At 43.8% G+C, this 16,054-nt stretch overlaps 1 long non-coding RNA gene across 1 annotated transcript; it reads left to right on the top strand.

Moving 5' to 3' along the window:
* LOC110257794 lies at positions 3,466-8,279 on the top strand. Its single transcript, XR_002340772.1, has 3 exons — positions 3,466-4,010; positions 6,571-6,674; positions 7,875-8,279. It is a non-coding gene; the product is annotated as an uncharacterized LOC110257794 (long non-coding RNA).

Here is a 16,054-nt window from a genome sequence, read left to right as displayed (position 1 = left end):
ACTTGAAAATCATCATTAAAAAGAAGGACTGATGGAGTTTCACTGTGGTGCTGTGGAAACAATCCGACTAGGAACCATGAGGTTGTGGGTTCGATCCCTGGCCTTGCTCAGTGGGTTAAGGATCCGGCCTTGCTGTGAGCTGTGGTATAGGTCGAGGCTCGGACCTGTCATGGCTGTGGCTAAGGTGTAGGTTGGTGGCTACAGCTCCGATTAGACCCCTAGCCTGGGAACCTCCATATGCCGTGGTGTAGCCATACAAGGACAGAAAAGAAAAAAAAAAAAAGAAAGAAAGAAAAGAAAGAAAGACAAACATTCCATCAACGTGGATTCCAACAATCTGGATGGTCGAGACTTGGATCTTCTTTGTTTCTAGCAAAGAGTAAACCTAAGGGGATTGAACAGGCCACTCCTAACATTTGGAGTAAAAGTCACAACCTAAAAGGTCTTAATTCTTGTTCTTTCAGGGTGGGTAAGAACCAGAACGGCCAGAGATCTAGACCCACTACAAAGAATGGCTCAGAAATAAAGATCCCAAACACTGCTGTGTTCCAGTTTATTAGCTTAGGTCAACCCCATTGGCTCGGCTTATTCATTTGAGCCCAGCGAGAATACATCGCCGTTCACCTGTGTTTTGCATTGGAGTTTCTGTCAACAAGTAATCAAGTCTCTCCAGATGTTTCGCTTGCTATAACAAAGCTACCGTCACAAACAATAACGCACAGATGTTCTCTTTGAAAAGCAGATTAAAAATGTTTTTGTTAATGTTTTCAAATTATCAAATAAATTGTGAAGAATATGGGATGCAAAATTGGTTGCCAGAATATCTCCTCGAAACTGGATTTTTAACAAATTAATTAACTGGAACCTCTTTGGGTAAGATTAATCAGCCTCCAACAAATAGAGTAGAAAAATAAACGTAGTGTTTTTTGTCAAGTAGGATTCAAGTGGTTAAAGATTATGAAATTTGCTTTTCACAGGATTTTATTTCTGTGTGTTTCGTTTGCTTGTCCTATCCCCTCTGTCCCTAACTGTACTTCATATGGAATCTGTTCACTCTTGTGTTACTTTGAGTCGTTGTTTCTGAAATGTTTTTTTCTTTATTTGCTAATTCTCTCCTAAGTCCTGAAAGCTCTTTTCAGACCCTTCTGTCGGTTCGCTCTAACATTTCAGAGCTTTACCGTTCCTGCTTTTGTAACCGAGCAGGACCCTGCGGGGCCCACTCGGGTCAGACCGCTCCCCCATATCCTCTGCTGAGTACCCAGCAGCTCTTCTCTGAAGTCCCCAGATAACAGTATCCGAGGCATGTTCCTTGTGTTTTTCAGGTGCTCAAACCACCACCAAATGGAAGAAGTTAACTACTTGATGGTCATGAGCACCTTGCCTTTAACCATGTTTTACTGAAACCCTTTGGGGATGTGCAATCAGAAGGGGAAGTGTTGGGAGTTCCCATTGTGGTTCAGTGGTAAGGACCCTGACTAGTATTCCCTGAGGACGCAGGTTCGATCCCTGGCCTCGCTGCTCAGTGGGTTAAGGATCCAGCGTGAGCTGTGGGGTAGGTGGCAGATGTGGCTCGGATCTGGCGTTGCTGTGGCTGTGGCCTAGGCCGGAGGCTACAGCTCCCATTCGACCCCTAGCTTGGGAGCCTCTCTGTGCTGTGGGTTCGGCCCTAAAAACAAAAACGAAAACAAAGCAGAAAAACGGCGGCACAAATCTGCTCATCTTGAGGTAGGGGGACATCATTCTGGCTTATCCATGGGTTTAACTTTCCTGACCAAAGTGGCCTGTTTTATGACCTTTCTGTCATGCCTTGTACATCTTCTTTGGCCTTGAGGAGGGGAATGTGTTTGAGAGTCAAAATGGAGTAGCTGTGGTTCAGATGTCCAAATTAAAACGAGGTGGCCATTGTGGATTTGATTTCAGGGCACGTTCCTGTATTGTTGAGAACTGGACTTAAAGCTTTGTCATGCTCAGAATGTCACCAGCCATTCTCAAAGCAGTCTGTGCTAGCAGATGGCAGGTGCAACCTTATAGCCTCGAGGTCTCCTCTTATAACTGTCAAATTTTTACACAAAATAAAATTGCTTTAGATCAGAGTTTAGCAGAAAAAAGGAGATACCTGTAGCAGCCAATAGCTCCTGTTATGTATATGTTAATACCGCATCAGAAGTTAAAAACCCACTTAGATAAAAGTAGACAGTTTGGCTACAACTCTTCCCCAAACTGCCAGGTCCCGACTGGTTTCCAGGCTTATTTTCCTGAATTCCTGAGGGAATGACATCTGTCTTGGTGGATGGTGAGGCCACTCAAGGTGGCTTTCTCTGGCTCTTTGTACATCCCCTGCCGGAGCAGTGCCTGCTTTGCCTGCATCCTAAGCACAGAACCGACCTTCCTACATACTTGCCCTGGGTCCCAGCTGGTGATGGTTCTTACCAGAGGGGCGGTGAGGGGCGTGCCCCTCGCTGGTTTCCCTGGTAACTGATGAGCCAACCTGATATAATTCCCCCCTCACGGGCCCTCTCTCCCTCCCCACTCCCCCTGGAGCGAAGAGGGCGGCCCTGGTTTGCCTGCCGTAGCCGCACACAGTGGGTTGTGGCTCCCGGACCTCACTTCAGACCTGTAAGTTCCCCGTCTGTTACACCGTTGACGTCTCTGTTGCTGACTTTGGGGATTTTCTTCGGTCTTAAAACCGGGCAAGCGCAGGCCTTGTGGGCCTACGAGGTGCCCCCCAACCCTTGTCCATCGGAGGTCCAGTTGCCACTCCCCCAACTATTTCTAATTGGGTCTGCGGGCACCAAAAGGGTAGAATAAGGGACTGAGATCTTAATCACACGAGACTTGGATCCAGGACTCGAAACTCGGGACTCTTTCCAATTCAGTGCCCACGTTACTGAACCAAACTTGGGTCCGCTCACCCACGCGCAGTAAAGCCAGTCTGCCGACACCGGGTTGTGGTAAAGAAAATACAGCCTTTACTGTAAAGGCACATACAAGGAGGATGGGTGGCTCATGTTCTAAAATCCCCGAACTCCCCAAAGGGTTTCGGCAAAACCTCTTTTTCTTTTCTTTCTTTCTTTCTTTTTTTCTTTCTTTCTTTCTTTCAAGTAGAGTTGATTTACAATGTGCTGCCAATTTCTGCTGTACAGCAAAGTGACTCAGTTACACACACATTCCTTGTTCTTTTCCATCACAGTTTATCCCTCAGCACAACATTTGTAAAGGCCAGGTGAGGATGGGCCTCCGGGTACACGCATCACGCGCAATTCAGCTTAGTTGCTGGTGAGGCAGCTTTAGGCGCCAGGTGTAGAAGCTACAGCCTCAGGACCATCAGGCAGTTAATTTCTCCCCTTTGGTGGTGGTTTTTGCCTCTGAAAAACTCAGGGAATAGGCATCAGATACTGTCATATGCCGAGAGGCGCTAAGGCAGGACTGCGCCCCATTTCAGCAGGATGTAGCAGTTGTCACCTTGTTCCCTGAAAGATTTGGAAAAGGATGGAACAGGATTGGAGATGGGAACCAAGTTCCTTTGCTCTTTGATTCACATCCTTCCCTTTCGTGTCCAACACCTCTGCCCCTCGAGACTGAAGCTAAGTACCAAAGGAAATGGGGGAATTGTAACCGAGCAGGACCCCTCCCCCACATCCCCTGCTTTAGCTGTCTCTGAGGTGCTGAGATAATAGTAGCTGATGCATATTCCCTGAGTTTTTCAGATGCTAAAACCATCACCAAATGGAAGCAGTTAACTAGTTGAGGATCTCAGGTGCCCCCCCCCCTTCTGGAGCCTAAGGATTGATCACATCAACCAATCACCACCAAGCAATCAGAGAATTGGGCACCAGCTGATCACGGACCCTGGGACGCACCTCCCTCACCTGGCCTTTAAAAATGCTTTGCTGAAACCCTCCAGGGAGGTTTTTCTTGCTTGGCCCAGCCAGCAGCCTTTCTCTGCTCCAAACGCCGACGGTTCTATTTGTTTGGCCTCAGTCTGCGTCTGGCACACGAACCTGCACTCGGTAACACTTTTTGCATAGCTTTATAATCCTCTTGGTTTCTTTTAACTTTATTTTCTATTATTATGTAAAAGTTTCATGTCATAGTTTTCTACTGTGCCTTCATTGTCTGGTTGGTGTATTATCTGGTTCATTCCTTTTTCCTCAGGTTGTCATTGTAAAGGGTTTGCTCACAGTCTGTTTCTATTGCTCGTGTTTGTTTATTAATTAGTCTTTTTAGGGCCGCACCCACGGCATATGGAAGTTCCCAGGCCAGGGGACAAATTGGAGCTGTAGCTGCTGGCTTATGCCACAGCCATGCCAGATCCTTAATCCACCGAGCGAGGCCTGGGATCGAACCGGGGTCCTCATGGATACTGGTCAGATTGGTTTGCCCTGAGCCACAATGGGAACTCCCTGCTCCTGTTTAAATGAGGTGGGTTTTCCTGTGCTTGCAGGAGAAGGGTCCTGAATAGAGAGGGGCAAATCAGAGCTGCTCAGGGGCTCCCGTTCTGCTCAGGGGTGTGTGACCTGTGTGGTCACACAGGGTCCTGCTGCTTTGGATTTCATGCTTTTTTGTTACCGCCTCGAAACTTAATTGTTTGTGAACAAGGGGCTCTGGATTTTTCCTTGACCCTGTGCTCTGGGAATTACGTAACGGGTCCTGATGGGTAGTATTTCAAAAACGTGGCCTCTCTGTTGGCACCTGCGCAGTTGGGACCTTCTCGTGGCCGATGGGTGAACTTCTGTCTCCCACTGGTGTTTCTGTTTGCTCAGTTTGGATTCTACTCCCAACAAGATTCTTTTTCAGGGAGTGTCTTACTTCCTCAGAGGCAGGGAGATGTTCCTGGGTAGTTTTGAAGTTCATGTGGGCTTCATTGACCTTAGTGATGGGTTCTCGTGGTCCTGGCAAATGTTAACTATGAAGATATCTCTCAGGTGGTTCTCAGATCCTCCTACTCAACATTCCACTCTGAGTGGAATACTTCTTTTGGAAGGATTTGTTGCCAGTTTCTGTGTCCTAGGTCTCTTAAGATCAGAACACCCCATTATCCTCCCTATGGAAGCCTCGCGCAGCTACGAAACCCATAGGGGTCCTGCTGATGTTGGAGTTTGCCCACGTTCTGGAGGTCATGGGCCTACCAGTCACTTGCTTTTGTTGAAAGTTTAGTTGCCTGTGGACTGTTTCTTTTGCTATCCTAGTGGTTATGAGGCAATTTGGAGAGATTAAAAAACTATTGCCTTCATGATCTGGCTGCAACTAGAAGCCATTATAAGAATGTTTAGATTTGATGCACTTATTACAGAATCATTAGCCATTAGCTAAAGTACTACACCAAACTTCCAAAGACGGTTTTCTAGAACCATTTCAATCCAAGAGCCTCAGTGTACAGTAGGAAAAGAAGTGTGATTCTAATAGGCTGGGCACATGTGCTCTCCTTTCAGCACTGAACATTAACGTTTAAAAATTCGGTTTAAAAAATAAAAACCTTCATAAAAAATAAAGTTCTATCATGAGTCCAGTTAGCTGGGAACATAAATACATCCACTACGTTATCAAATCTGGCAAAAATAGTCAACCCTGGAGTCACAAAAGCAGATGAGAGATACCCAATCGACATCTAAAAGAAGAGATGCCGTTGTTTTTAAAAAATCTTTCATAGCATAAATAAAACGAGGCAGTAATATGCCTTTGGCTCACTCTGTGCAGCAGCGTTTATTTGGGCAGAATAGGACCACAGGATAACCACCTTTCAAAAGTATTTAGAGTCATAATATGTCCCAACAAAGACCTTTTTTTAACCAAGATTCACCTGCCACTCATTCATTCACCAGGTATATGTGAAATGTACCAGGTGCCCGAGGTGCTAAGAGGAGAAGACACAGCCCCCGCTTATTAGAAACTAGGCGGGCAGCCTGGAAAGGTGACAGGAAATGTGATGGGTCCTCAAGCAGGGACCGTAAGAGGGAAAGCCGTGTCAGTTTAGGAGGTCAGAGAGGGCTCAGGCCCACACTCTGGGTCCTCCTATGTTCTAAAGCCAAGCTGCCTTCCAAGCTGAACTAAATCACATTTTTCTTCAAGTCTTTGAGTCTACTTAGCAAGTAAGCCTTACCTCCTCAAAGCCATTTTATAATGATATGACCCTTTCTTTGAAGTCCGAAACATACAGTCTCATGTTTGCCTGTATATTGTAAGACTAATCAATGGTTTTATTAAGTGTCTATTGCTTTTCTCCAGCTGAATTATAAGCATTCCCATGATAGAAGTTGTAGCTTTTTGGGGTGGCGGGGTGGGGGGAGGTGCTCTAGTGGCACGTGGAAGTGCCTGGGCCAGGGATCGAACCTGCCCCGCAGCAGCGACAACGTAGATCCTTAACCGGCTATGTCACAAGGGAACTCCCAGAAGTTGTATCTTTAATGGCCTTTTCAAACATCGAATATGATACTAGGCATACAGTAGATGCCTAATAAATGCTTGTTAAAGAAGGGAACAAATGAGTGGGTAAATGAAGTTCTATAGCTCAATTGCTGCAAACAGAAACATAAGATTTGTTTATGTTTGGTTACGATTGGTGTGGTACAGGAAATTCGATAAAACGGGTGATGCATTCATTCTTCAGAGTGTGGGAGGACCGAGCTGCTTCTGAGACTGAAATGATACAACCCGATTGCAACTCATTTTGCAAGGTAAAGAAGAATTCTGGTACGGATACAAAATGTACCGTCAAGTGAATTAAGTGCTTAGCTCAAAATACACAGCTTGTAGAGCACAGAGCAAAATTGTATGGTGGAAAAAACATAAGCGTTGGAATAAGGGACACCCAGAGTCAAATGCTGAGGTGTCCTTTACCAGTTAGGTGGCCCAGGAGGAGCAATAGGGTATTACCCAGTCTGTCTTTACATATATTTTTGTGTACAATTATAAGTCTGCATTCTTGATACAACTCAGCCTGATATAATTCACATGTCGCGACATTATGTGTCAACTGATGGGTACTGTAAGCTTTGCATTGATGGTCTAAAATTGTCAGCGCCCTCAATAGCAATGGGACAGATTTAGAGAATACGTCTTCAGCTTCTTGTCACATAGACAAGATCTTTCATCCCAAGCCCCAGTCATGTTACCATAAGACTTGTTTGGAAATTGTAACATCTGAAACTTTTGTAAAAGACAGTCTTAATTCTTAAACTTGTCATACATGCAAGGCAGTAATTATAGGCTTCAGAACTATAGAATTTTGTACTGAGCTTGATGTAAAAAGGGAACAAAACATCTTCCTACCCTATCAGTGCCACAGCTCATCTTGTGATAAAGAAAGAGGTCAGACTCCATTATTTGTTTGTCATCATTCTGCCAATACAGGTTCTCTCATGCTGTCAAATTAACAGGACTAAGATCAGGGGAATGTTTAATAAAGCAATGAGTTTCTCCGTATTTCAGCTATTTTCTTCTAAAGCTATGGAGCTAATGAGAATGTTTAAATATGTTGACAAGGAACAAAAAAAATATTTTTAAGACCTCTTTATTTTGTCTCCTATCCGTTTCATCCTTGCTACCGAAACTTTCAGTTGTGGTCAAACTAAGAGCTCACGGATCTCATTTATCAACATGTAGAAATGTTGGCAACAACGCCCTTCTGATGGGCAGCTCGAAAACAATGAAGATGGCCATGTGTAGATGGTGAAATCATAGGAGACGATATCTCAAGCCAACAGGGGGGAAAAAAAAAAAACCACACTGTTCCCTAGAGATGAGTGCTGTTCCCTGGAGATGAGTGCGATTGGGCAGGTGCCCACACACAGGTGTGAGCGAACACTGAAGAAATCAAATGATAGATGATGTAAGGTAGTATAATGATTTCTTTTTTTTTTTTTAATGATTTCTAGATCAGAATTTTTGCCTGGGAGTGAGATACTCTTAGACATTTTGGAGACATCTTTATAACGAAGTACAAAATCAGTTGTAAGCATTCTCAGGTGTTGTGAAACATATTCACAGGTTGTTGGATTTTGTTCTACACATTCCATTAGATCAAGCTTGTTAATTGTGTTTGATTCTTCTGTACACTGAAGTTTTCCTTTTAATCTATATCTTTCTGAGTGAGATGTGTTAAAATCCTCCACTAATCGTAGCGTAAAATTTTCTATGCCGTAATTTTTTTTGGGGGGAGACTTTAAATATTTGGAGGGTCTGTTGGGTTACTCTTTGGATGGCATATCTTAATCCCTTTCAGCCCTTTTCTGTCATATTTAGGGAGTTTTTCTGGATTAAAAAAATCTGAGGTGAGAAACTATAATTTGAGTTGAATTCATGTTTTTGTGGTTACTAATGCGTTTTTATTTCTAACGTCTTTCGCGTTTTCTTTCCACACCTTGTAGTTTCTATTTTTTAATTCATCTTTTTGGTATTGCTTCCTCTCTTTTTTTCATCTTCTCATTTGGAAGCTACTCTATTTCTATCCTTTTAGTGGGAACTCTTAAATGCTTAACATGTATATTGACCTAGAAAGTTAGTATCTCTGCCCTCCTCCTGAACAAGATAAAACTTTGGAACATAAACTCCAAGCAGAATCCTCCCATCTTGCATGTTTTTTGTTTTTTTGTCTTTTTTTTTTTTTTTTTTGCTATTTCTTGGGCTGCTCCGTGGCATGTGGAGGTTCCCAGGCTAGTGGTTGAATCGGAGCTGCAGCCACCGGCCTACGCCAGAGCCACAGCAACGCGGGATCCGAGCCGCATCTGCAACCTACACCACAGCTCACGGCAACGCCGGATCGTTAACCCACTGAGCAAGGGCAGGGACCGAACCCGCAACCTCATGGTTCCTAGTCAGATTCGTTAACCACTGCGCCACGATGGGAACTCCCATCTTGCATGTTTTTGTTGTCTAGCATTTAGTTGTTCCATGTTTCTAACTTCCTATTACTCATTATCATTGTTGTTGCTTTTATAGTTAACGTTTATTTAGATTTGAATTCCTTATTGAGTCATGACAACTCTCATTGCCTCTTAGATTCCACTTCTTCATTCTAGGTTCAGTTTCCTTATGGAACTATATCCTTTGGAGCTTTTTCAGCCAGTGTCTGATAACTCTTCCTTTGTTTTTCTAAAAATGTCTTTGTTTTGACTCAAGCCTGAATGAACGCAGCTTAGTTTGAGAATAGAATTGAGGTTAACAGTTGAAGATAGTATTCAATTATCTTCTGACGTTGTTGATGATAAGCCTTTTTTCAGTCTAATTTTTATTCTTTGGTCTTTTCTCCCCCCATTACAATTTTCGCTTTGTTTTTGTTATTTTGCAGCTTCACTGTGTTGAACTTCTCCTTCTGGAACTCTTATCAAATGTGTTGGAGTTCCCGTCGTGGCGCAGTGGTTAACGAATCCGACTAGGAACCATGAGGTTGTGGGTTCGGTCCCTGCCCTTGCTCAGTGGGTTAACGATCTGGCGTTGCCGTGAGCTGTGGTGTAGGTTGCAGACGCGGCTCGGATCCCGCGTTGCTGTGGCTCCGGTGTAGGCCGGTGGCTACAGCTCTGATTCGACCCCTAGCCTGGGAACCTCCATATGCCACGGGAAGTGGCCCTAGAAATAACAACGACAAAAGACAAAAAGACAAAAAAAAAAAAAATATGTTGCACCTTCTCATTCTTTCCTCCATGTTAATTTTTTGGTCGTATTTTCCACCTCTTTATTTCTCTTTGCTGAACTATAAGCAATTTTCAGTTTGTTTTCAGATGTGTCTAAGCAGATACTGGATTTTAATTCTAATAGCTACTTTTCGTGTTCCTTTTTAAAATTCTTTCTTCACAGAGTTCCTGTTGTGGCTCAGCAGTAACGAACCCAACTCGTATCCATAGGATGCGGGTTCAATCCCTGGCCTCGCTCATTGGGTTAAGGATCTGGCGTGGCTGTGAGCTACAGTGTGGCTGGCAGCTGCAGCTCCGATTCTACCCGTAGCCTGGGAATTTCCATATGCCTTGGGTGCAGCCCTGAAAAAAAAAAAACAAAACAAAAACAAAACCTTTCTTCATGTCTTTGTTTTAACTCCTGTCTTCAAAGGTCTCACTTTAAATTCTCATTTCTATAGCTTAAACATCGAAAGAACACATCCCTCCCTAAGTAGGTAAGATTATTTGGTAGTTTCCTATGTATCTTCCCAGCGTTCTTATACAAGTATAAGGATTTTGTAACATTCTGATTTTCTTTCTCACCGTAAGACATCAGCATATACTAACAATGGCCTGTTTGACTTTTTGCACATAGAAACATGACCTCATTCCTTTTTACCTTTACATAGCATTGCGTTGTGTGGACACATCATGGTTAGTGTAACCAGTACCCTGCGCTTGGCTTGTTTCTTTTTACCCTTGAAGATAATACTGTAGTGAATAACTTGTACATAGGTCATTTTAGGAGCACTCTGGTATATCTATGTGACAGCCACAGATGGCCTTGCTAGGTCAAAGGCTAGCTAGCTACATTTGTAATTTTGATAGAACTCAATTGTTCATAAGGATTAAAACATTTTGTGCCCCACCAACCATCATGAAAGTGCCTGATTCTCCACAATCTCACTAACAAACTGTGTGTCAAACTTCTTTCATCATTTTGAGCATAGCTCCCATAAAGTCTCTTTGAGGTGACTGCACTGTCTCCACATCTCTCCGTCTTCCTGCATATTGTCTGAGGGCTTCTCCCTCACTGAGGATCCCTTTGAGTTATCGTCTCTTCACCGGAGATTTCCTGCTCCCTTTTTCTGGTTATCTATTGCTACGAACAAATTGCCCTACGGTATAGTGGTTTAAAAGGGCTATTGTACATTTTTCATGATTTTGTGGGTCAGGGATTTAGGCAGGGCTTGACCGGGTAGTTCTTGCTTGAGTTCTTATTGTTGCAGTCAGCTGCCAACTGGGCCTAGAGTCATCGGAAGGCTTTACTGGGTCAGAGATCTAGGACGGCTCAGCTGACTAGGTAGGTGGGAGCGCCTGTGTGTGAACCCTCCAGCATGGCAGCCTCAGAATGGTGATACTTCTTTACATGGAGGTCCTGGGCTCCAGCATGAATGAGTCAGCAAAAAAGCTGGTAGATTTCAAGACCTCTTAACGTCTAGCCTCAGAAATCATGTGGCATCACTTCAGCTATATTCTTTTGGTCGAAGCAGTCACAAGCCTGCCTGGAAATGAAGTGAAATATCCGTGGAATATCAAGACTATTTTGGTTAGTATTTTTTTAAAACCATCACATTTCTGAAGTCCCATGGGTCCCAGATTGTAGAGGGATCCCTACAAGATATACTTGCATTTTTTTTTTTTTTCAGCCAGGTAGCTCTCCTAGAGATTTTATTGGTCTGGAACCAAGTTTCTATATTGACTTCTCAGCTTAGAGATTCCCATACCATATAGGTAGTAAAAATTCATACTACACATTTACTTGTAGCATAAACCTGTGGCTTCATTTTCTCATAAGAAACTTTTGTGTGTGTGTCTTTTTAGAGCTTCACCCACGGCATCTGCAGGTTCCCAGGCTAGGGGTCCAATCAGAGCCGTAGCTGCCGGCCTACACCACAGTCACGCCAGATCCGAGCCACGTCTGCGATGTACACCACAGCTCAGGGCAACACCAGATCCTTAACCCACTGAGGCCAGGGATCAAACCTTCATCACCATCAGATTTGTTTCGGCTGAGCCATGATGGGAACTCCCAAGAAACATTAAAAATCCATCTAAAGTTGTGGGTGGAGACTACTTCCTTATTAAATCCTTGAGCCAATGAGGAGAGTTCTGGTCTGCCTTAATGAAGGGGCAACTCTTCTGGGATTCTGGTTTTACAAAACGAAATGCACTCCAACTCATTGTCTTGAATTGACCCCCAGCCACAGCTTCTCTCCCTATATGGTCATTAAATCCCAATACTTGGCCACGAGGACCTGTATCTAGATCTGATGCTATATCCTATTCCCACCCCAAACCCATGGAGCCTTGCTTTTGATTCCCTCTTTTGCACTTGGAAGGATTTTCTTTCCCTTTAAATTAGGCTCTATGTTAATACATTCTATTTTAATACATTCTATTCAGCATCTCTGTGTTTGTACTGGGAGGGTTTTCTATGGTAACTCAGTCAAAGATGGTCCTGGAAGTCCTCAGTTCTCAAACAAATTTTGAAGTTAAAAAAAAAAAAAGGCATTATTGAAGGATTGTCCTTAAAGTTTAAGAGGTCATCATTCTTGGACCAAGAATAAATGTTTTCCCTCTACCAGCCTGCTTTGCTATAAGGGCATCTCTTCCTTACTTTCTGATCTAGATCAATGGGCAAATGCTATTTTCGCCAACCTCAAATGGCAGCTGAAGCGCATGTAGTCACTGCCTTTTTGCCATCCAGCACAGCTATTCTTCTTGTTGTAGATTTGGCAGGATAATCAATAGGACCCAAATGGCAATCAATTTTATGTGATTGCACTTGGTTTCCCATCGATTTCAATGCTGACTCTATGGCAGAATAATGAGGGAAATGTGATGCCAATCATTGCCTGTGAATGCCACTGCACATCTCTCTAGGTGACTGAACAGCATTAAAGAGACGAGGGGAGAGAGAGAGAGAGATGTGCTGGCAAAAAAACAGTGAGGACATAGCAAGCCCTGATACTGAAGATGAAGGAAAAGATGCTAATAGAGATGTGAAAAGGAAAGCTTGAATTTTGACACCCCTCTGATCCAGAACACCATCGCAAAAAACACCTTTTGGGTTGGTACAGTGGAGGATGAAAATCAGCCTCAGGGCCACATAGCCTGAAAAGATTTCAAGGTGTGTTTCCCTAACAATCATGAAGTTAAATGGCTTAATCTCAGTGAGGAGACCTTTGTTCTAAGTTCCCACTTTGAAATGGTTAATTGCTTTTTGACCATCGAATGCCACTTGCTTGAAGCCAAGAGTTACATTTTATTTACCCACAAAGTACGCAACCATCCTCTACCACGTGCATTCTCGATGAATAATTGATAGAAATAGAAAAAGCTATCCAGACAAAGTATAACCTAATCTATGGACCCAAGAATGTATTATTAGTGTTCTCCCGACTTACCCAGGCAGTACTGACATCCTAGTTTGACGTAGGACAGAGCCATCATGCCAAGCAAAGAATCGCAGCAGATGCTAATAAGGAGGCAAAGTTAATAAGACACAGTTAACCTGGATTTCTTCTAACGCATGAGCTCTACTCCACCCTTGTGTTATTTAGCCCTGCCTTTGGCAAAAGGTTTCTGTAGTTTTTAAATGTTTGTTTTGAAAGGAAAATGGATTCTCAGTAGCCAGAAATTAAAGTAATATGGAAAGACCTATATTAAGGCACATCCCTTCCACCATTGTCTCTGCTCTTTTAAGTCATCACTCATCTTCCTTGTGTTCCAGGGCTTCCTTATGCAATTACAAGCACATACAAGAAATTATTCTTACAGTTGCCACTTACACAAAAGGAAGCACACTATCTATGTTGTCCCGCCTCTCCCCCCCCCATATAACCTAGAGATTTTTTTTTCCACATCGGTTATAGAAAAGAATACCTTCTGTTTGAGCAACTGCTTAGTGTTCCATCGAATGGATTAGGCAAACTTTTATTTAACTAATGCCCTAGTAATGGACAATCGGGTTGTGTCCAAGCTTTTGAAATTTACAAACAGCGCTGCAATGAATAATCGTGAACATGTACCATTTCTTACATGGGCAAGCGTATCTGTGCAATAGGTTTGAAAGGTAAACATGTTTTGTAACTCTGATAGTGTCAATTTGCTTTCGAAAGCGGGTTATAACATTGGCCTCTCCACACGTAATGGTGAGTGTACCTGCTGCCCCACAGCTTTACCAGTAGAATGTGTTGTCAAATGTTTAGAGTTTTGCCAATCTGAGAAGTGAGCAACAATACCCCAGTGTAATTGGAGTGTGAATTTCTATAGCTATGACTGAGGTCGTGGGTATATTTTTATATGCTTTATGGGACAATTATATCGGGGGTTGTGTATGTGTGTGTGAGCCATCTGTGTATATTCTTTGTCTATTTATCCATGTTTCGTGACATGCTTTTATTTTTACTTCCCCCTTATTTCTTTTTTACATTTAAGTCTCCAACCTATTTGGGACTTGTTCCATTGTACAGTTTGGGGCATAGCTCCAACTTTGGATTTTTCTGGTCGCAGCCCAGTAGTCCTCATAAGGGCCATCAGCTAGAGATGACCTTTATCGTATATTAACATCATGTACCTAGTTTACTTTCTGGTCTCTCTAGTTCTCTTCCATTGGCCTCATTCTTTATTCAAGCACTTTCTCAATTGTTGAGACATCCCAGTATGTTTAAGTGTCCGATAGGGTCGGTGTCCTTGTATTGCTTTTCTTTTTCAGAATCTCACAGGCTACTCTTGGCTGATTTTGAAGTGTTTCCTGCAGTTTTGTTTGTGATCATTTAACCTTGAGGATGAGGACATGAAGGATAAAGCAGACTTCTGCATATGTCATAGGATTTTCTTTCTATAGATTATTTTTCTCTTCTTTTTTTTTTTTTTTTTTTTTGTCTTTTTTGCTATTTCTTGGGCCGCTCCCTCGGCATATGGAGGTTCCCAGGCTAGGGGTTGAATCGGAGCTGTAGCCACCGGCCTACGCCAGAGCCACAGCAATGCGGGATCCGAGCCGCATCTGCAACCTACACCACAGCTCACGGCAAAACCGGATCGTTAACCCACTGAGCAAGGACAGGGACCGAACCCGCAACCTCGTGGTTCCTAGTCAGATTCGTTAACCACTGCGCCACAACGGGAACTCCTATTTTTCTCTCCTTTTAAAAAAAATGAGGCTGAATGTTTTGATGGAGAGATTTGATGCAGAGTTTTCTTGTGAATCTAAGGTTAACTTCACATTGGCCAACATAACCCAATGGCCAACATAACCCAATGGAAGCTTGCTCTGAGTAAAAGTAGGTGAGCCCTTGGCAGCTAGAGCCCCATCTTCCGGTCCTAGGAAGAACTGTGCCAGTGAGACACAATCCCCTGGCTTCGGGTCTAATATGCCTTAAGGGGAAAAGTGCAGGAAGCATTTGTTAGGCTCTTTTGAGTGAAAGCTGGAAAAGATGCCTTGACATTTGTGAGTGAAGCCTGCACCCAGACTAGGGCAGGTGTGGCATGCATCCCATACCCTGCTTTAAGCTATTCCTTCCTCAGATTGGAAAATAGTGACTCAAGCAGCTGGACATGGCCCAGGAGGAGCCATTCATAGCACATCAGCTGAATCAGAAAGCACATCTGGGCCTACCTGCATTAGGGTGGTCAGGAAAGACATCCAGTAGGAAGGTGGACTTGAGCTAGATCTTGAAGGATCAGAGAAGGGGTTTTCTTTTTCTTTGATTTTTTTTTTCTTTTTTCTTTGGCTGCCCTGCAGTATAACGAGTGCCTGGGCCAGGGATTAGATCTGAGCTGCAATCGAGACCTACATCACAGCTGTCTTGCAACACTGGATCCTTTAACCCACTGTGCGGGGCGGAGGATTGAAGCTGCATCCTGATACTGCAGAGATGCTGCCAATCCCGTTGTGCCACAGCGGGAACGCTGAGAGGGAGTTTTCCGATGGATGTGTTTGGAAAGGGCATTCCAGAGAGAGGGAAGACAAATGGCCCAAAAGCCCAGAAGTTGAGGGATGCCCGGTGCGTTCTGGGAGCAGCAAGTGTTTGGTGGGGTGTGTGTGGGTAGACCCTTCAGGGCTCTCTGTCAACATCTGAACCCTAACTCTGACCCCTTTCTCTGGTCTGTGGGAAATCACTGAAGCATTCTTTTTTTTTTTTTTTTTTTTTTTTTGTCTTTTTGCTATTTCTTTGGGCTGCTTCCACGGCATATGGAGGTTCCCAGGCTAGGGGTTGAATTGGAGCTGGAGCCACCGGCCTACGCCAGAGCCACAGCAACACGGGATCCGAGCCGCATCTGAAACCTACACCACAGCTCACGGCACCGCCCGATCGTTAACTCACTGAGCAAGGTCAGGGACCGAACCCGCCACCTCATGGTTCCTAGTCGGATTCGTTAACCACTGCGCCACGATG

This window comes from Sus scrofa, chromosome X (genome assembly GCF_000003025.6).
Source record: "Sus scrofa isolate TJ Tabasco breed Duroc chromosome X, Sscrofa11.1, whole genome shotgun sequence".
Classification (NCBI taxonomy): Eukaryota; Metazoa; Chordata; class Mammalia; order Artiodactyla; family Suidae; genus Sus; species Sus scrofa.
The sequence above is the reverse complement of the archived record's forward strand: the minus strand, read 5'-3'. Positions and strand labels throughout refer to the sequence as shown.